The 19,517-nt window shown below is 39.5% G+C and overlaps 1 protein-coding gene across 2 annotated transcripts in view; it reads left to right on the top strand.

Annotated features, from left to right (window-relative positions):
- crim1 (cysteine rich transmembrane BMP regulator 1 (chordin-like)) overlaps positions 1-19,517 on the top strand; it is a 126,682-nt gene that overhangs the window by 29,287 nt on the left and 77,878 nt on the right. The window lies entirely within an intron of this gene.

A 19,517-nucleotide genomic window follows, 5' to 3' on the forward strand; every position in this document is an offset into this window, starting at 1 on the left:
GGGTAGTTTTTAACATGTAATTGCTAGTATTTATGTATATTGCATTGGATAGACAATTAAAATAAGTCAAATTAATGATTATAGTGTAAGCTAGTGTAACATATATTGCTCAGGTTTGTAGTTTTCAGGTTACATCTTGGTTTCTACATATGCCTCATGTCACTTTGTAGGGGTTGTAGTTTCTTTAGATCCTTAACCCTAGTGTGATCAATAGTAATGTTTTTTTTCTGCCACAGACTGCGTAACCACAACAGAAACAAAAGTCAGATTCACAACAGTTAACAATTTACTTGTCTATCACTTCAAAAGGTATATCAGTCGGCCATAACTCACAGACCCGAAGCCGCCAGTAATCGATCATCCTATTGAATTTTAAACCCCTTTAGAATTTAGAAAAGTGCCGCTGGCTCTTAAAATCCCAGTAATGCTCCAACATGCTGTATATAAGCCCAGAGGGAAAAATAGTCTCCTTGTCTCTTTCAATATTTCAATACCCCTGTCTGTGTGTTTTCAAGCAAATGATGTCTTGGCTTTCAATATGACTGCCATCAGTAAAGGTCAACAATATTGATTCACTGTGAGACAGGCACAAATGCTAGAAATGCCATATAGCTAACTACAGATTTATCTGTCTGTGCAAAGCTTGTACATTAATGAGATCGACTGCTGAGAGACTTTTTTTAACCGGCCTAGTATCCATCTTAAAAAGCCCTTGTGCAGGTGAAACACAACGGCGTTAAAAGTCTCATTATGCTGAAGATGTTATTTCGAATCGTAAGAGTTTTTGTGATCTTTATTTGTTCACTTAACCACCGCTCTCCGTGGAAATTACAAAATGGCTGCCATTACTTTTCTCCAGATTAAAGCACGGACGAAACCCATCAGGTGCTTTGAATTGAAATGTCAAACGTAATTGTCTGTTTCTTTTCATCGTTTTTTCAAGATAAACTGTAAATGTAAAACCTCTACAGTATGTTAACCAGCTGGATGTTATGTCATTCAGTTTAACCACTAGTATGACGGCTGTTAAAAACGTCTGTATCTTTTAGGATTCGATACTAGCGATTTTATATATTACATGGTCTTTGAATGATTAAAACTTTGGCATTTTGAAGAATGCTTTTTCCATACAGTAAAAAAACATAAAAGTAGCCGTAATGCACAAAGCGAACAAAATTGTAGCCTTTATTCCCTGACAATTTCCCCCGCTGTGTAACTGCCAAATCTTATTGTCGCATGCTTTTTGTCAAACGTGATGCATCATGTTCTGTTCCGCACACGGGAGTCAATGGCGTTTAGCTTGATGCACTTGTGTGACATTATTTTCATTTTAAGGTGAACTTTAGCGTGACATTTTAATTTTCCGGTAGTATGTTATGTGTTCTTCATAGAAAACATATAAAAGCCCTACGAAAGAAAAGAAACGCAAACATGAGGAATAAAGACGTGTGATAGATAGACCTGTCAGTTCTGCGCTTATCTGCTTGTCAACTCACTCACTCTTTCCGCCGCGTCGGTCCCCACTGATCTATGCATGCTGCGCGGCTGGCGGGTTTTTGATGCCATGGGGCGGTACAGGCTGGTTCGGCATGCTCTTGAATTCGTTCCTTACCATCTAAGACCTCACATGGACACATCAATCACCCTCCCATCTGCCCTGCAAGCAGAAAAACTCGAATGGAAAAATGAAACGTTCCTCTCGCTCTTCCACTGTGTCCTTCATTTATTACATGTATGTGGCGGGAAGTGGGTGGATTAATGCGGGGTGTCAGGGCCTGTCAGGGCTGAAGGCTAAAGCTGTAATGCACAGAGGCACAGGCCACGCTGGGTGCGCGGCGGATTGCATTCTGTATCTCCAGATTGGAGCTGTCACAGGTGTTCTTCCAAAATTTCCTAAAATTGGAACGGACTAGGCTCGCAAAAGCCAGACTTTGGAAAATGTGGTCCGATCTCTAGCTTATTCTGGCCCAAATACGCCCACTTCGACAGGAAGCAGCCATCTGACCAACAGTCTGCAAAGTGAGCAATCACAGTTAGTTTTTTTACGTGATGCTAAGGGATGGGGTAAATTTGAAATCAATGATGCCGGAATAATAGGCCGACATGCAACAGCATGGTAGCTCATTCCAAATAATGGCAAACCAATAGCTGGGTAAGGTTTTATGGACAAGTTTGAATTGAAAATGGCCTGCATGCATAAAAGTTAAAATAAAGCAGATTTTGGTGTAAACAGTGTAAAACCATTATTGTTAGCATTTTGATTATTTCCATAAAAGCGTTTTACGAATGCATTGCACAATTGGTTTTATCTTTTTATGAATGGGAAATTTGCTTTTCTCACCTAAAATTTGAATCTTGGAAGCACTGGAGCACTTGCAGAAGATGCTTAACTCTTTCCCCGCCAGCATTTTTCATGATTTTCACAAAAGTTTAATGCCTTACAGAAAATGTTTTTCTTTAAATATATAAACAGACAATATATCACATGAAAAAACAGACCATCTGCTTTCAAAAAAAAGTTCTCTTTTTATCACCTCTCAAATATGGGTTTCTTCAAAAACACCAAATTTTGAGCAAAAAGCTGAGAAAAATTTGTTTTTGTGAAAGGCTTTTGATAGAGGGCTTTTGATCAGATTCAGAGCGATGATCAAAACATACATGGACATACAGCTGTTTGCCGGGTTGTATAACTTGCGGAAGTGGATAATAAATGGACACCTGGTGAATAATAGCGGTATTAGGGATTGCCGAAAATACTCGTCATTGGCAGGGAAGCGTTTTCAAGATTAGTCAATTTTCTTTAAAAAAATCCAGATAATTTACTCACCACCATGTCATCCAAAATGTTGATGTCTTTCTTTGTTCGTCGAGAAGAAATTATGTTTTTTGAGGAAAACATTGCAGGATTTTTTTTTCATTTTAATGGACTTTAATAGACCCCAACACTTAAAGGAACAGTATGTAGGATTGTGGCCAAAACTGGTATTGCAATCACAAAACGTGTGGCTAAAACTGGTACTGCAATCATACAGCTGGTGGCCAATATACCAAACGACAACATAAACATCAGTTGAGGGCTGCAACTCCACTTTTTAAATGACAATATCCTGGCCAGACCGCTGTTGTGAGTGATATAAGTATTTGAAATGAAAATTATTTCTTAATGTCTAGTGACATTTTAGGGCCATTTAATGATTAATTGATATAAATTTCTTACATACTGTTCCTTTAACAGTTTTAATGCAGTTAAATTGCAGTTTCAAAGGACACTAAATATTCCAAAACGATACATAAGGGTCTTATCTAGCAAAACGATGGGGGATCATTTAGAGTCCTTTTAAACTGCAATTTTAAACGGTATTAAAACTTTTAAGTGTTGGGGTCCATTTAAGTCCATTAAAATGAGAAAAATCCTGGAATGTTTTCCTCAAAAGATATCATTTCTTCTCGACTGAACAAAGAAAGACATCAACATTTTGGATGACATGGTGGTGAGTAAATTATCAGGATTTTTTTTAAGAAAATGTACTAATCCTTTAATTGACGAGTTAACTCGGGAATACCCCAGTATAAATGTCCTCCCACTTCCATACATTCCAGTAGATCACATGCCAAACTGTATTTATTTTTAAAATGTACTAATACAACTTAAAGAAAAGGCCTTGTTTAATATTACTTCGGTTTATTACTTTGGTGTTACGTTTCACCTATGGAAATTCCTCTCTAATGTCACTGGAAGTATCTTATGTGTTACATCAAATGATGCATCTCCATGAGGTCAGGGTTGATCAATCTGCCCCAAGTTCACATGTCGAATGGCTGACTTTGAAAACCATTCCAGAAAAAAAAAATTGAGTTTGAGGTGAAAAAAATCCAAATTCCGGGTTGTCTCGAACGCAGCATAACACTGTTGTGCTGGACTGTCTGATGGTCTGAAAGATGCATCTGAAGCATCTCCTCTGCAGTGATTAGGGGTCTACAGCTGAGCCATCCAGCTGGTTTAAGTGGGCGATCACATCCTGAACCATTACCTCCAGCCCCATCAGAGACATATCAGCACAGTTTCTACAGGCAGAGCGCCGTCTCCACAGAGAGACTGATAATGATTGTTAATAATCACTAATTCAACATCATTATGACATGTTCCACCTGCCCTCTCGGTAATCACCATTCTGGTTAAGCACTCCACTCTCAAATACACATCGCAATAAGCCGGCCTGATTTTGCATTCCTTATAGTAAAACCAGGGCCAAAACTTTTGTTTGACCACGGTGGCCAACAGTGGGTGATTTAAGAAATTTTTTATTTTGAAATTTTGGCTTAGTGCAAGAAATACTCAAATATAGTTCTGGAGATAAACAATTGGGTGTCTTTTGATAATACATGTTCTATGCAAATCAAAGTTGTGTGTGTTTTTCATAGTTATTTACTTATAATATAAACAAATTAATACACTGAATATCTACCAATATAACCAGTGTGGCCTTCTAATTTGAAGCTGAATTTGACCAAGAGGCATTGATTCAAATCCATGTGATCTTCAGAGAAGACTTATTTTATTTATGTTGACATCTGTCTGTCTTGATTTGAGGCAGTGTTCCATTTAGAGATAGATTTTACTGAACAAGCGGAGCATTGAAGAAATATAGGACATTAAAGCAGAATGTAGCCCCCTGCTAGAAGCACTATGAATTCCCATAGTGCCATGCTGTCGTCACGTGTGACCGGTTTGCTCTTGACAGGAAGGCCTGTGACAACTGCAGCAGATTGTTACGGTATATTCAATAGGCAAGATCACAGCAGTGGAGACGTCACACCACTCCATAATTCTCCTTGGCTTTTTCTCGACATAGTTTGCATGCCGTATAAACAAGAAATTTGGCTAAAGCCTCAGTATAAGAAAAACACTTTAACTACAGTACTCGCAAGAGAGTTCCTGTTAGCAGATGGTTTATTTAATATCTTCAATTGCTGATCCAAATCGTTTAGAATTTGCCTAAATTACGTATTTGAGATTTCACTGCATAATACTGTAGTAATAAAAATAAGTCAATTTGCATTATGGCACAATGCGAAATATCTTAATAGTTTTATTTGTAGTCTTTAAAGGAAAACATCACTGTTTTTCAATATTTTACTACGTTCTTACCTAAACTAAGATGAGTTATTACATACCTATGTTTTTTTAAATGTGTGCACTTAATCTTTGTACAGCGCGTTGTGAATGTGTTAGCATTTAGCCTAGCCCCATTCATTCCTTAGGATCCAAACAGGGATGAATTTAGAAGCCACCAAACATTTCCATATTTTCCATATTTAAATACTGTTACATGAGTAGTTACACGCAACCCATTCTCACTCCCCAGGCGTCAAAATCTGAAGCATGTTCAAACGCCTTCAGCGTCAATATGAAGACGCGAAGGGTGCCCCTATATCACTATATCAACGAAATGGGAACTCCAATGATAATCCCTCAGCGTCGGATATAGACGAAAGGGCATCCTGGAACGTATGTGACGATCGGCAGGATCATGCCGCTTCTGGACGTTAACTACTTAATTTTTTTCCACATTTTTTACCATTGTCACTTGGGGTTGGAACGACTTTTTGTTACATAAAATTACATCCTAACCCAAACACCAATCGACAATGGTTTAAAAATCAGAACACAAAAACTATAAACCAATACTTAAACTGACATCCAAACCTGAAATCTAACCCCAAGCGACAATGTTTTAAAAATTGGAAAAAAATTGAGTAGTTACCCTCCAGAAGTGGCATTATCATGACGATCGTCGCATACGTTGACGTCACATAACGTGACGGCATCAACTTCTGGGATGCCCTTTCGTGTATATCCGACGCTAAGGGATTAGCATGAAAGCAACGGAGTTCCCATTTCGTCAATATAGTGACGCATAGGGCATTTGAACATGCTTGATATTGACGCCTTGGGAAGTGAGAATGTGTTGTTACATGAGTAAGTATTGTGGCACAAAATAAAACGTGGTGATTTTTTTAAGAAGATAAAATATGAGAACTATATTGTATAGCGGAAGAGCACTTAGTTTACAGCACTTTGACCTCAGCATGCAGTAACATCATTACTTCTGAGAACTCCCCCCTCTCAGTCAAACATCCATCAATATTACTGCGTCTGAGGACGCACGCGTGTTACGCTAGTCCGAAGTTATCTTCCGGTGTGTGCTTGTTTATCGACTAAACTGACCTCTAGAACAAATACCTTTTTAAGACGAGCTTTAGCTATGAATTGAGGGTAATTTACTGCATATTTATTTTGCTTGTTATCAGAAATAATCTACTCAGTTGTTATTGATTCTATGCGGAAGTTAGATTGGGCCACAAAAGCCAATTGTTTATGTTGTTGCTGCTGAAATCGTCTATAGCCATCATTCTCTTCAGTTTATCATTAGTTGCTTTGACTTGTGATGTATGTTGACTTGTCATTATGTTACTAGGCATTTTTTCCTAGAAATTTCAATTATATTCTTATCTTCTTTATTAAAAGTTCTTTGTTCAAAGCTCTACTTTCCCTCTTCATCAACTACATAACAGAACAATTTATACCTGATGTTTTATTATTAGAGATGACATTTACACTTACGCATTTGGCAGACACTTTATTCGAAGTGACTTTTAGTGCATTACAAGGTACACATTTGTATCAGTATATGTGTTCCCTGGGTTCGAACTTATGACCTTTTGCGCTGTTTACTCAATGCTCTACCACTGAGCTATATATGAACATGTATAGCAAAAGCAGATGAACCTTAATTAGTACTGACAGCATATTTTGCTGTTTTAAATAAGCCCCACACAGCATGTAAAACATCAGTGGTTGATCACTTTACATATTTAGTCTCGTGGCCTGAATAAGCTTGTAAGTATACCAAGTAAACCTTCATGATTCTGGATATGTTCTGTAAGATGATGTCTACCCTGACTAAGATCTTTTATTCGTTGTAATCTCTCCAGGCCAGTGAAAGCCTGGTGTGGTTTTAGCTCATATATCAGTCATTCATACAGTACCTTATAGATGCCTGCCTGGGTTTTAGTTTGATGTATATCAGCTGCTGTGCCTCTATTTAAATTGTTGAGCATTTTTTATATTTGAAGAAACCAGGTAAATTTAGTTTCTGATGGATGTGTAACTGTAGGGGTCAAAAGTTTAGATTAATTTATTATTAATTTATGAAGAAATGGGAGATCTCTATTTGCTGTAGCTTGTCAAATTCTGCTTCAAATGAAATAGAAACACGGAGAAGTGTATATATTCTTATTTGTGTATGAATATGTTTTATTTGGCTGTTTATGTAAAGAGATATGATTTATCCAGGCAAAGCATTGTTGTGCTTGCTTGTACTTTGCACAGATAATGCCCAAGTCATGCAACCTTTACATAGGATTCGGTGTTCGCTGCGCTTGCCGCTGGGCTCAGCGCAGCCAAGCGATTTGTGCGCTGATGGCCAGACCAAAGTAGGGGGGTTTTCAATAAATTACGGGAATTTCGAAACACACAGTGTAAGCTTTTCGTCCATTTTGATTTTGATATGCTTGTTTGGATGCCCTGTTTCTATTGGCCGCGCGGGTATTCATCACAGAGCACAGCACAAAAGTATTTTGCTAAAAAACAATTTTGAACTTTGACCGCGGCTGCGCTCGCGTTTTGCTCGACGCAACAACAAACCGCCCTCGCGCGGCGCAAGCCATTGAAATGAATGGGTTTCATAGCACAGCTATGAAGAGAGTAATTTGAACAGTGATCTAATTACTTGATTGAAGATGTAATTAGTAACTGGTAATTAAAGGCGGGGTGCATGATTTTTGAAAAACACTTTGGAAAAGAAAGTGTACCAAAACACACTTGTAGCCAATCAGCAGTAAGGGGCGTGTCTACTAACTGACATCTTTGCCTGGGTTGTGTATGTGCGGGGCGGGTCTATCAAAAGAAGGTTCAGATTCTATTGGGGTGGGTGGGTGTATGTTTAGGTGATTTCAAATGTCAACATTGGCTTTCAGAGATCATGCACCCCGCCTTTAATTACTTTTTTTGAGTAACTTACCCAACACTGCTCTGTACAAACTTCCGGCCATATGAGGGTTGCATTATCTCCTATTCATAGTAATAGAAGTGCTCAATCTTGTTATATTCAGGATCTTGGACTAACTAACTTAAAATTCAGAAGCTAAAGATAAGACCAACTTGATCAGGTCCAAAGTCCAGCTTGACCAGCTGAGCACTAATTTACATCAGTTAAGACCAGGAAATCACCTCAGACTGGCCTTAGGGTTGCCATTGTCCTGTACGATATGGGATTGTCCAGTAAATTAAATCAGTATGGGTTGCAATTTGTTTTGTATTTTCATAAACATTAATTCACTGTCTTCACCATGGAGAGAATAACACAGTGATGGAAAAAAGCAAACCATTCCCACACAAAATAAAGTAGAAGAGATCAAAATCACTGGCGTGTGCCAGAGAATGACAAGCATGTCCAGTGTGCGCGTCAGCCACATCGTTGCCATAGTTACAGAGACTATGAATTTTTTGAAAAAGCCTTGCGACTCGACTCTGTCCGTGAAACAAAGGAGAATGTGGAAATACAGGCCTGAATGGGAGACAGCATATGTATCAGTCCATCAGTCCTATCTTAGGCAAACTGCACATTTTGTGAAGTCTGACAGTCTTATTTAGATGTCTTCTTTCTGTTATGTTGGCTTTTGACAGAAAAATTATTACGTTTCATACTTGTTGGTAGCTGTAAAGTTCACTTTATTGCACTTTGCAGTTTGTTATTTAAAGGTCACATAACACACACAGTTTTTGGCAATCTTGTGTTAATCTTGGGTACCTGTAGAGTAGTATTGCATCGTTCATATATCTCCAAATAGTCTTTAGTTTGGTCAGATTTATAAATGAAAGATCAGCTGTACAGCTTCTTCCTGGAGGCGTACCATAGGTGGAGCAAGTCGTGAGCACACAACATACACAATGCATCATTGCATTATCCCTGGATAATTTTGATATAAATATAATTTCGTGTTGTTTACATTATATGATCTTACACAGCGATTGTCAATAAAACAAGTCATTTGATGCAGTTTTACTTACCGACTCTTTTATCGTTGGGACCGCTCCATCATTCAGTTTTAAATTATCTGCAAATCCAGCGTTGAACTGGGCCTTGTTTTTAAAACATGTCACAGAAATGCTGGCAACAAACAAAAACACTTGCACAACTCCATTGCTGCCCCGGAAAAACAAATGGCATCCATTGTTCCCTTAACACTGGATGCTATGGGATACTGAACAAGGTAATCTTTCCCTTACTAATAAAGAAAACTACTTTGGTGACATTGATTTTGTGATCTAAAAACAAAACAACAAATTGACCTCCGTAAACCAAAAGAAGCACGTGGTGGGCGCACTCCTGCTTTCGCTCTGGCTGGTGTTTTTCGGTGAGAAGTGCCCATACAAGGACTTCCACCGTACCTCTGTGAGTTGTGATGTAACAGATTCAGTAGCTTGTGATAACCCTGACAAAGAGTATTTGGCACAGAAATACGTCCAAATAAGTTATTTTTTTACTTTGTGTTTAGCATGGGAATATAACTCTTTAACAGTGTAAATAAGTCAGAATGCATAAAATACCATAAGGACCCCCCCCCCAAGTTACTTTTTAGTTCTGTTTGCCTAAAGAGCCAAGTTTACATACTTCTTGGGAACAATAAAATATTCACAAACTTTTTGTTATTTACAGGAATAAGTCATTTTAAACCATTTTACACATTCAGACAATTAATGGCATTTCATTTTCTGCATGGTATGATTTTTAAAGGCACTAATTCTAATCTTGCATGCTGTTTTAAAACGGATAGCGTGCAAATTGTCATGCAAGCTATCTTTTCAGCAGGGTTGCAGTATTAGCATAGTATTTGATGTTTTCTGTAGTACAATATGGACCTATTTTGCTTATCATACATCATGTAAGCCGCACTGATAGGGTTAATTCTGCTTGTTATCCGAACTGAATTATGTGAGGCTATATTGGTCCATACAGAGTATCTGAGGTGGACAGCCCGTGTCTGTGCCGGTCATACAGTGATTCAAATCTGACATAGGCAATTAGACGGATGTTTTATTGAACAGATTCAATTAGAGAGCCACTGAGGGGGAAAGATTACGAAGAGACGCTTTGCCAAAAACAGAAAGTTAAAAAACTACAACCCAAGGCTGTAGTGCTTGCAAGATGCCAATCAGATGATGTGTTTCTGCTGAGCTGCTCGCTGGCTTCTTATTGAAATGATTAATTTACTCAGTGTGTTGTTTTATTTTTTCAACCGCAGCGTTTGTGCGGCAGCATCTCCGTGTCTTGTCTGTGTCTCTGTGTGTGTGCATGCTGCGTTTCTGAAAAATGATTTGAGAAGGATTTCTTACTATGCGACTCTCTGCATGCTGTGTCTCACTCCCATATGAGTCAGGGATAAAAAAGATTTGATGAATAGATGAACTCTGAAGCATTTAAAGCCATACTCGCTTCCAATTTTTTATTAAAGCCAGCTATTTATTTGACAGTTTGGCAGTTTTATGTCCCTTACTCTAAATGATCTGCAGCGACTTTGTTGCGCTACACTTAGCATGTTTTTGACTAGAGCGATTTGTAGGATGTTCAAATATAGACGTTTTGGTTAAGAGGGCTGATAAATATTTTTGCTGAATTCTGATGGTTTATTTGTAGGTGGAGCACATACAAATGTAGCTGATTTTTTTTTTAAACAAACATGGAAAGCAAGAGGCATGTGTAAAAGTAAAGAATTGACAGGCGGAGTATGTCCATTACTTTATAACGGGTGTGCCTCATAAGTCTTGAAAAGTGAAGCCCCTGGCTCTTTGATTGCCCCTGGTGGCTGGCTGCAGTACAAGTCATAAACCCCGCCCTCTCCATTCAAACGAATGGGACTCTGCTCTAAATAAAAAAAACATTTACACTTCCAATAAAAGTTTTCCGAAAGATGTTTTTGGTCCTTTCAAGTAGTTGTTATCACGCTGATATATGTTCAAGTGTTCATTATTGTGATAAGTTTCATTTTAGCTTGTAATTTGATGCTATAGAAATGGGGCGCGTCGTTATTATTGGCGTGGTTGAATTGGTCGCGCAAACGTTTGGGCGGAAGTTTGATACCGCAGCTCCGCCTCTGGCTCCACAGACCATTCCTTCTGTGCATGCCTTGGCTCCAAACTGACGTTTTTACGTAACATGGCGGCCACCGTGGTCGGACATTTTTGGCTTCAATTCATTACAATGGTGGGAGGCGATGTTGCGTCGTCCATCTTTTTTTACGGTCTATGCTTTATAATCTCCAGTAAAAAAGTTTATAGTGATTATTTGCTTCAAAATCAATCTGATCAGACCACTGCCCAGAATTTAGTGGTAACATGTGCCATATGTCTTCCCAAGGCAAAGTCTGCTCACCGAGAACATTAAGGCAGTGTTCTGAAGAAAGAGGGTAAGAGAAAAGTGGTTGTTTGTCACTCGGTTTGTGCTTGTCTTTGGGGGAGCGCCCCGACCTGAACCTCAGCTATAATAGCATGCGCTAATGGCCAGACACAGTCCTCAGACTTGGGCGGTCACAACTAGCTGACACCGGAGTCTCGTTTTCAGGGGCCAGAATGGTGAATAGATTCATGTTGTTGTTGTGTTATAGCAAAGCACTTTACCATATGTTCTGATATTCTTCCAGGGCCAGGTCCCGTAATCTAAAGCAACCCCATTTCCTGCTTATTTCCCATACTGCTCATAGGGGGCAAGAAGTTCACCTTCTGGGATGTGCAATCCCACCTAACTCTCTCTCTTTCTCTATTTCTCTCTCACACATACACACACAGATGTTTGTGTGTTTAGGCACTCTTGATTTCCATTCCATGGAAGTCCTTTTACAGCCTTTCCTGCCCAGAGCCCCGGTCTTGCACTGTGCCACCGTGATTATTAATAACCCCGACAGAACACATGTTGGGAAATCATTTGTGACTCCTAGCAGCACTGCGTTCTGCATGGCTGCACTCGTGCTGAAACGTAGGAAATGCGACGCTGCAGCAGGTAGCAGGATGACGCACATCAAAGGCAGTTGAAGAAACGTTGGGAATGAGGTGTCAAACGGGTGTCAGGGTAGAGTGAATGAGAGAATGAGTGAAGGACAGACATCACAGTGGACATACGTGCATCACGGGAGAATTCTTTCATTTTTTTTTTACATTGGCATCATTTCCACTACAGTGACATTTTTGTGCTTTGATAGCGGTCTGTGTGAAAATGACAGTGATGCAAATAAGATTTTCAAACTTTGTTGAATAAATCTGCCAGCTAAGATTCTAAGTGCAAAGAAAGCTTTTCACAAATTATGGAAATGATGCCACCACTAAGGCATTATACATATATACATATTTGTACTAGAGCAACTATACATGTATTGTCTGTACTACTTGAAGCTGAATAATAAGTGTTTTTAAATTATTCTTTAACCAGTTTAAAAAAAATAATAAGTCTGAGAGTGCTTTGTGCATGATACTTATAAATATCAGTGGTCAACTTCACAGAAAAATAAGTCATCAAGTCTTTCAATGTATAATGAGCCAGTGCCAGACGCCTGTTCACAATATACTGATTGACGATCTATGGTGCTAGGGAACTGATTGAGACATGTGGATAGGCGAGTAATTGACCCCAATTTGCCACTTAGTATTAAAACTTCTTCTCTTGGTCCTCTTGGTTGTTTGGGGTGACTTTCCTTTTTACACTGCTGGGGTAAGAAACCCCAGCTAAGTATCGCAACATTATTAGGTTCGAGTCTCAAGTCTAGCATGCCATTGTTTTTGGGTAGTGACCATAGACTGTAAAAAAAGATGGACGACGCCTGTTCGCTCTCTTCCATTGGTGAAAAGTGAAGCCGCCAGTGTCCTGACATGGCGCTGACATCTTGGGTCTTGAGTCTGCGCAGAAGCGATTTCGGGACCAGTCATGCGCAGTAGTGAGCAGGAAGTGAAGCCGCGAAATCAAAACCCCGCCCTCGCTCTCGTAGAATGCGCATATCACACGATATCACAGCTGTCAATCATGACGTAACACCACAATTTTTAAATGATTAAATAACTAACTAAACACAAACCTCCCATCGAGACGTTTTGGCTTCATTTTTCAGGGCTTGTGCGGCACGCTTGGTAGTGACGGGTGTGTTAATGTAAGCCAGAGATGCACAGATGCTGCACAATTATGCTGTATTAAGTATATCATGATGACTCACGATTTGAGAATTTGCGCTAAAACTGTGCAGATCTGGCGTAATAATCAAGGACTTTGCTAATGTAACATGGCTGCAGCAGGCGTAGTGATAGTACGCACTGAATGAAACTAGTCCCCTTCTATTGAAAGTAACCAAGTGGACTATTTTCGGGCAGTGCGTAATATCACTACGCCTGCTTCAGCCATGTTACATCAGCAAAGTCCTTGATTATTACGCCAGTTTGAGAGTATAGTTTCTAGCCATATCTGCCTAGAAAATCGCAACTTTTAATTTTCCGTCGGTCTTAGTACACAATGTAACTACAGAAGAGTCAAGTTTTAAATAGGAAAAATATCGAAATTCTTTGGTTATTTTTTAGCGCAATGCTAATGGTCTAATCAGATTCAATGGATTATGCTAAGCTATGCTAAAAGTGCTAGCGCCAGACCCGGAGATCAGCTGAATGGGTTCCAAAACAGTAAGAATTAAATGTTTAACTCTAGGGGAGCTGGAAAATGAGCATATTTTCAAAAAAAGTGGAATGTCCCTTTAATTATGCATAACTTTAAGGCTTAATATAATTTAAATGGATGAGTTACAAAAAAATTCACCCCCTCAAAGTTGTCATGAAGGGCAAAATTATTTATTAAATATTTTCTACTGTAAAGTTGGGCCTTTTAACATAGGGGTCTATGGGAATTTACTCCCTTTTGGAGCCAGCCTCAAGTGGCCAGTTGATGAATTGCAGTTTTAATCACTTCCGTATTGGCTTCATCAGAGAGACTGGAAGGTTGCTCCTCAGTTTGAACCCTTGACCTTATGCGCTGCTATTGCAATGCTCTACCCCTGAGCTATACAAGAACACATTGTGTTTATTGTATTTTTGTAAAAGAGACAAAAGTGATTGTTCTGGTATTCAAAATACGTTTGATTCTTCATGAGATACCACTGTCAGAATATTTGAATGTTTGAGCAGACGGCTTATCAGTCCGAGTCGCTCTTCATAATTGCTTCCCGCATTAAAAGTGCCTCTTATCAGCCCATAATAATGCCGAGATGAGATGTCTAGGGCTTGTGGTGTCTCCTTTGTCACTTTGGTAAAGACTCATACTCCGCATCACATGTTTTTCTGTCATCTCCCAGAATTGTTTTGTTTCCTTCCTTTCATCAACCGCATTATATTGTGGATTGATTTTCAGCAGCGTAAATGGATTGCGGAGATCTGCAGACTGCAAGGCGGACACGAAAACAGTCTGAGGTTGCCTAACAACGGATTTCTTTGATAATTAAATTCTCCACCAATTACCAGCTGGCTTTATAAGTTCAATTTCCAACTGTACAATGACCCACAGCAGTGGCTGGTTTGAATAAATCTTAATAAAAATAACCTCTCTATCTCAAGCAATACGGTTCTGTTTATAGACCGGCTTGGTTGTTAGGCCTTTCTGTGTGGAGTTTGCATATGTCAGCGTGGCTTTACTCCAGAAATCTGATCATGGAGATGCGGTCCTCACAACCAAGCTTAAGTTTTCTCTTTTGATTTTTGCACCAACGCTGTTCAATCTCACATGTCATTTCCTCACACAGGGTGCCATTTTCCCTCTGAACAGAATCACACACTTGGGTAAGCGATTTCATCTGCCGTTCCATCTGAACCTCTCATATCTCGCTGCAGCTCTTTTCAACCCATATTCGCTGTCTTCTTTGATGAAGACCGGCCCTCCAAGCTCATGAACTACAGTGGGGCAGCATGACTGCTTATAAATGAGAAAAAGAGGGTGGAGGGAGAGATAAGAGAGCTGGAGAGAGTGTGTATTTTGTGGGTGTTGGACTGACATAAATGGTCAAAATGGGATCTTTCCCACCATGTGTGGGTGGAGTGAGCTACTGAGGACAGTCATTCTGCAAAAATTCATCCATTCCTCCCTTTTCCTGTTGTGTTTTTCCCTCATTCCACTTTTTTAGGATTTGAAAGAGTGGAATGTGAAGATATGAGAGGTTGAACTAACTGGATCTCAGACCCGCGGCTCAGGCTCTTCCCGGACATTTTTTCCATTGCATTGCTGGAAATCACAAGCCACGCCAGCATTTGGGTGGTCAAGCTTTGTTTTGGAAAATGCTGTAGCTAGGTTGTTGCTGGTCCTGTCCAAGGCAAATGTCGATCTTGGTCCCGCCATCTGGCAGAACAGTTGATCGACCACTGTTTTCCCGTTTTGATAATTGGATTTCCATAAACTTTTCCAGTTCCGTGGGATTAATCAACCACTATTAAAAGTCTTTTCATTTCAGTTTAGATTTATCATTAATTCTTCATGAGATATGACTCAGTAGCAACTTTATTCAACAGCAAAGTACACTTTGTGATAATTCAGATTAGTACAAGAAATATATATTCACTATTGTACACTGTCAGAAAAAATAGTCATAATATGTACCCCAGCTGTCACTTTGGTGTTATCTTTTCAAAATATACAACTTTGTACCTAACAAGTTCATATTAGTACATCAGAGAAACAAATGTGTTCCAAAGAGAGCCTATTAGCACCTCAAATATCCATATTACTGTAGTATCTTAAAACTACATATTGGTCTAAGAAAAGATCTCCGATTATATTGCCCAAATTAATAATCAGGACTCAGAATAAATACCTCAATACTTTATTTTTATGAAGCTAGGTTTAGTTGTATCTTATAGGTAAGTTTCAGGTTTATTCACCTCTTGTTCTCATTGTAGGATCTACATCCTATTGTTTCTCCGCGATAAGAGCTTCATTAACAATTAAGATTTATATCTGTGTACCGGTGTTTGCTTGGTGATAGTTGCCTGCGAGGTTTCTCCAGATCTGGTGCCATGACCCGACTGTTGTGATCGATGTATAGGCAGACTCTACAGTCGAGAAAGCCGTAGGAAATCAATGGTGTTTATTAAGACACGCTGTATGCAGTCAGTGTGGGCAAAGAATGATGAAGTGCACCGGTTTTTGTGTTTGTTTTTACTGCAACATTCGAAAAGCTGAGAATCAAGGGTGGTTTGGGCCCTATTTTGAGGACACTCAATCACTTGAGGAATTCGGTATGGAAAGCTCACAAATCTCGTTTTACATCTGTAAGAAATAAAACCGTTAGCCTTGTAGTTCAAAGACTGTAGCTCAGTATCACAAGGGTGATTGTGTGTCAGTAAAATGGTTTACGGGGATTGTTTTAGGTGGCGAGATAATTACTCCTTTTGCATTCCAGACCAAATCCAGCGACCTTGCATTTAAATTTCGAAGGTTTTTAATAAGATAGAAAGGCGCTAATCCGTCTGGCTCCTGAAGAACCTCCACCCTCAACAAAAACACGTACTTATTTACTGACACACACAGTTAAGGTCACTGACACGCTCACATGCTGTAAACCTGCTGAGAGTGTCTGCTGAGGTGAAAGAAGGGCTGAGAAGGAATCTGAGGATTGTTTTCCAGGTGCTGTTCGTACTCATTTGCACGTTTCTCGGAGCTGTAGACAGATGAGACGAGCTTGTGTACTGCACTTCAACTCTCACGACTTAGAGATTTAATCTTCTGACAAAATGCGAAATATGACAAACTTTCTTTTAAGCCAAGCTAAGCTCTGGAATCACTGTAAACAGCATTGTTTGTATTCAACGTGTAAGCAGAGCTAAGGGGGGCTGCAGTTTGCGAAATAACTGTTTGTGCAAATTACATTTTGCTGTGAATTACAGATTTCTTTCAATATCTCAGAGGAGACGACATAAAGGCAGCTCCCCTAGATGTGTCAAGATGAATATTACTATCAATCAATGACTTGAAAAATAAGAAATTAGCATTTCTACAAAGTAAAGGAAACCCGTTTTAGTAAAATGCTAAGTAGAAAAGAAATTTGTGACCCTGGACCACAAAACCAGTCATAAGTAGCACAGGTATACAACAGCCAACAATACATTGCTGATAGTTATTCATTTTGTATGCTAAAAATCATTAGGATATTAAGTAAGGTCATGTTCCATATTGTTCCGTATTTGAAATCACCTAAACAAACACACCCCTACCCCAATAGAATCTGGACCTTCTTTTGATAGACCCGCCCCACACATACCCAACCTCGGCAAGGATGTCGGTTAGTAGACATGCCCCCTTACTGCTGATTGGCTACAAGTATGTTTTGTTAGTCGGCCCGACTCCCTTTTCCAAAGCGTTTTTCAAACATTGTGCAATCCGCCTTTAAAGGTGATTTTTTAAATATTACATTTATTTTCAAAATTTTCAAATAGTTGTATTTTGGCCAAAAATAGGGTGACCATACGTGCCATTTTCCCAGGACACGTCCTGGCCAGGATTTTGTGCGTAGTCGCATTTGTCGACCGCATATGTCATCGAGGTATTCACATTTTAGTTAAAAACATTTTAACATTTATTTTTCTTAAGACATACAATCATTGTAGTTTTATTTGTACCTTGAAATGCAAAAGTTGCTTTTCTGGAAATAGAATCTGAACTATTAAACCTCGATGACGTATGCAGTCAACCAATGCGACCTCCATAGGACGTGCCCGAAATCCTGGCCAGAACGTGTCCAGGGAAAATGGCAATATTTGGGTACACTAGCCAAATATTGTCGTACCCTAAGAAACCATACATCATTGGAAAGCTTATTTATTCAAATTTTACTAAAATTGACCCTTTTGACTGGTTTAGTGGTCCAGGGTCACATTTGTGTCTAGAAAGAAAGATTTGTTGTACTGTGTTACGGCAGTTTTCACATAAAAATTTGCTACGATTTTATTTCTTTTAGTTTCAGAAGCCAAAAATATTTCACATTTAGATTTTCTGTTAGATTGCTCAGGTAATTTGTGGATTTCAACACTCTTCTGGTCTCTTCTATTCGCTCACACACATGGAGGAAAGAAGTAATGCAGAAAAAATAACTCTCCTTTCTCTGTAATTCATCAGGGCCTGACGGCCGTGCGGCAGGCGCGGCTCAGGAAATGAGCGCGATCTTATGGGTCCGCGCGTCCTGATGAACTAAAGTAAATAAATAAATAAACTATGGCCGCCGGTGATTTTGCGAAACAGCAACCTGGGAGTAAAGTCATTCCCGTTATGCAGATTACAGACAGGACTAGAGCTGGGAATGAGGCTGCATTATTCATAGAGAATTCTGGCAGAGTCACAGACAGATTGATACTCACCCTTCCTGGCTAGGGGCCAGAGAACCTCGGATCTCTCTTTGCTTGTCTTTCTATCTCTCCCTCTTTTCTGTCACCCCACTCCATCTGTTTTTTCCTCTCTTTTACTTGCTATCTTTTTGTTGTACATCTATCAACCTTTATCCTCTGCCTCTGCTTGTCTGCAGCCTCCTACTGTGTCTGAGGCTTTTCTTTCTTGTCTGGCCACAGCAGGCTCTCTCTGTCTTACTCTTTATCTTCCCCTTTCTCCTTCTCTCGCTCCTGCACTTTCTTGCGGTGGTGTGTCAAGCGTCTTACAGACAGCAGTCCAACTGTCATTAAGATGATAGGGTTTGCTGGAGCAGCGTTTACCTGCAATACAAAGTGCGGCGCATGTCCACAACCTCACAAGTCAAGATGCAGAAGGTGCAACTTTCCCGGCCTTGAAATTGTCATACTGTAAGTGTATTTAAATCATGGGTTTATTTTGAGTTAAAGGATGTTTTTGTGGCCTTTGATTTTGTGAAGTGTATGTGTAGTTGAATCTGGTGTTAAATTTCTTAGAAAATTTTGTTCCTGTATTCAAACATTAGCAAATATTGTGGAGTCCAGTAGTGCAGAGGTTTGTCGGAGGATTTAGTCACACAGTGGGATAATTACCCACAAATAAAAAGCTTAGTCTGATTAAAGCGATACTCCAGCCAAATATCATAATTACCCCATGATTTACTCAACATCAAGCAATTCGAAAAACATGTCCATCATCTTTCAGATTAAAGCAACACTAAATAGTTTTTGCTCTTTGCTCCCCCCACAGGTTGGAAGCAGAATTGTCAATTACCACTGTCTTAAATAACTTAGCCTACTGCAGGAAAGCTGGCTCTGATTGGATTGTAGGTCTGCCGTAAAGCAAGTTTTTGTAGTGTTCACTCGAACTACAGGACCGCGATTCGACGGTTGGAAACTACTTTAGTGCAGTTTTGGTCGATAGAGGGCTGCAAAGCGAATGTGAAAGTGCTGTTCACCCTGTTTCGAGTGGATGAACGACTGAAAC

Source organism: Paramisgurnus dabryanus, chromosome 17 (genome assembly GCF_030506205.2).
Source record: "Paramisgurnus dabryanus chromosome 17, PD_genome_1.1, whole genome shotgun sequence".
Lineage (NCBI taxonomy): Eukaryota > Metazoa > Chordata > Actinopteri > Cypriniformes > Cobitidae > Paramisgurnus > Paramisgurnus dabryanus.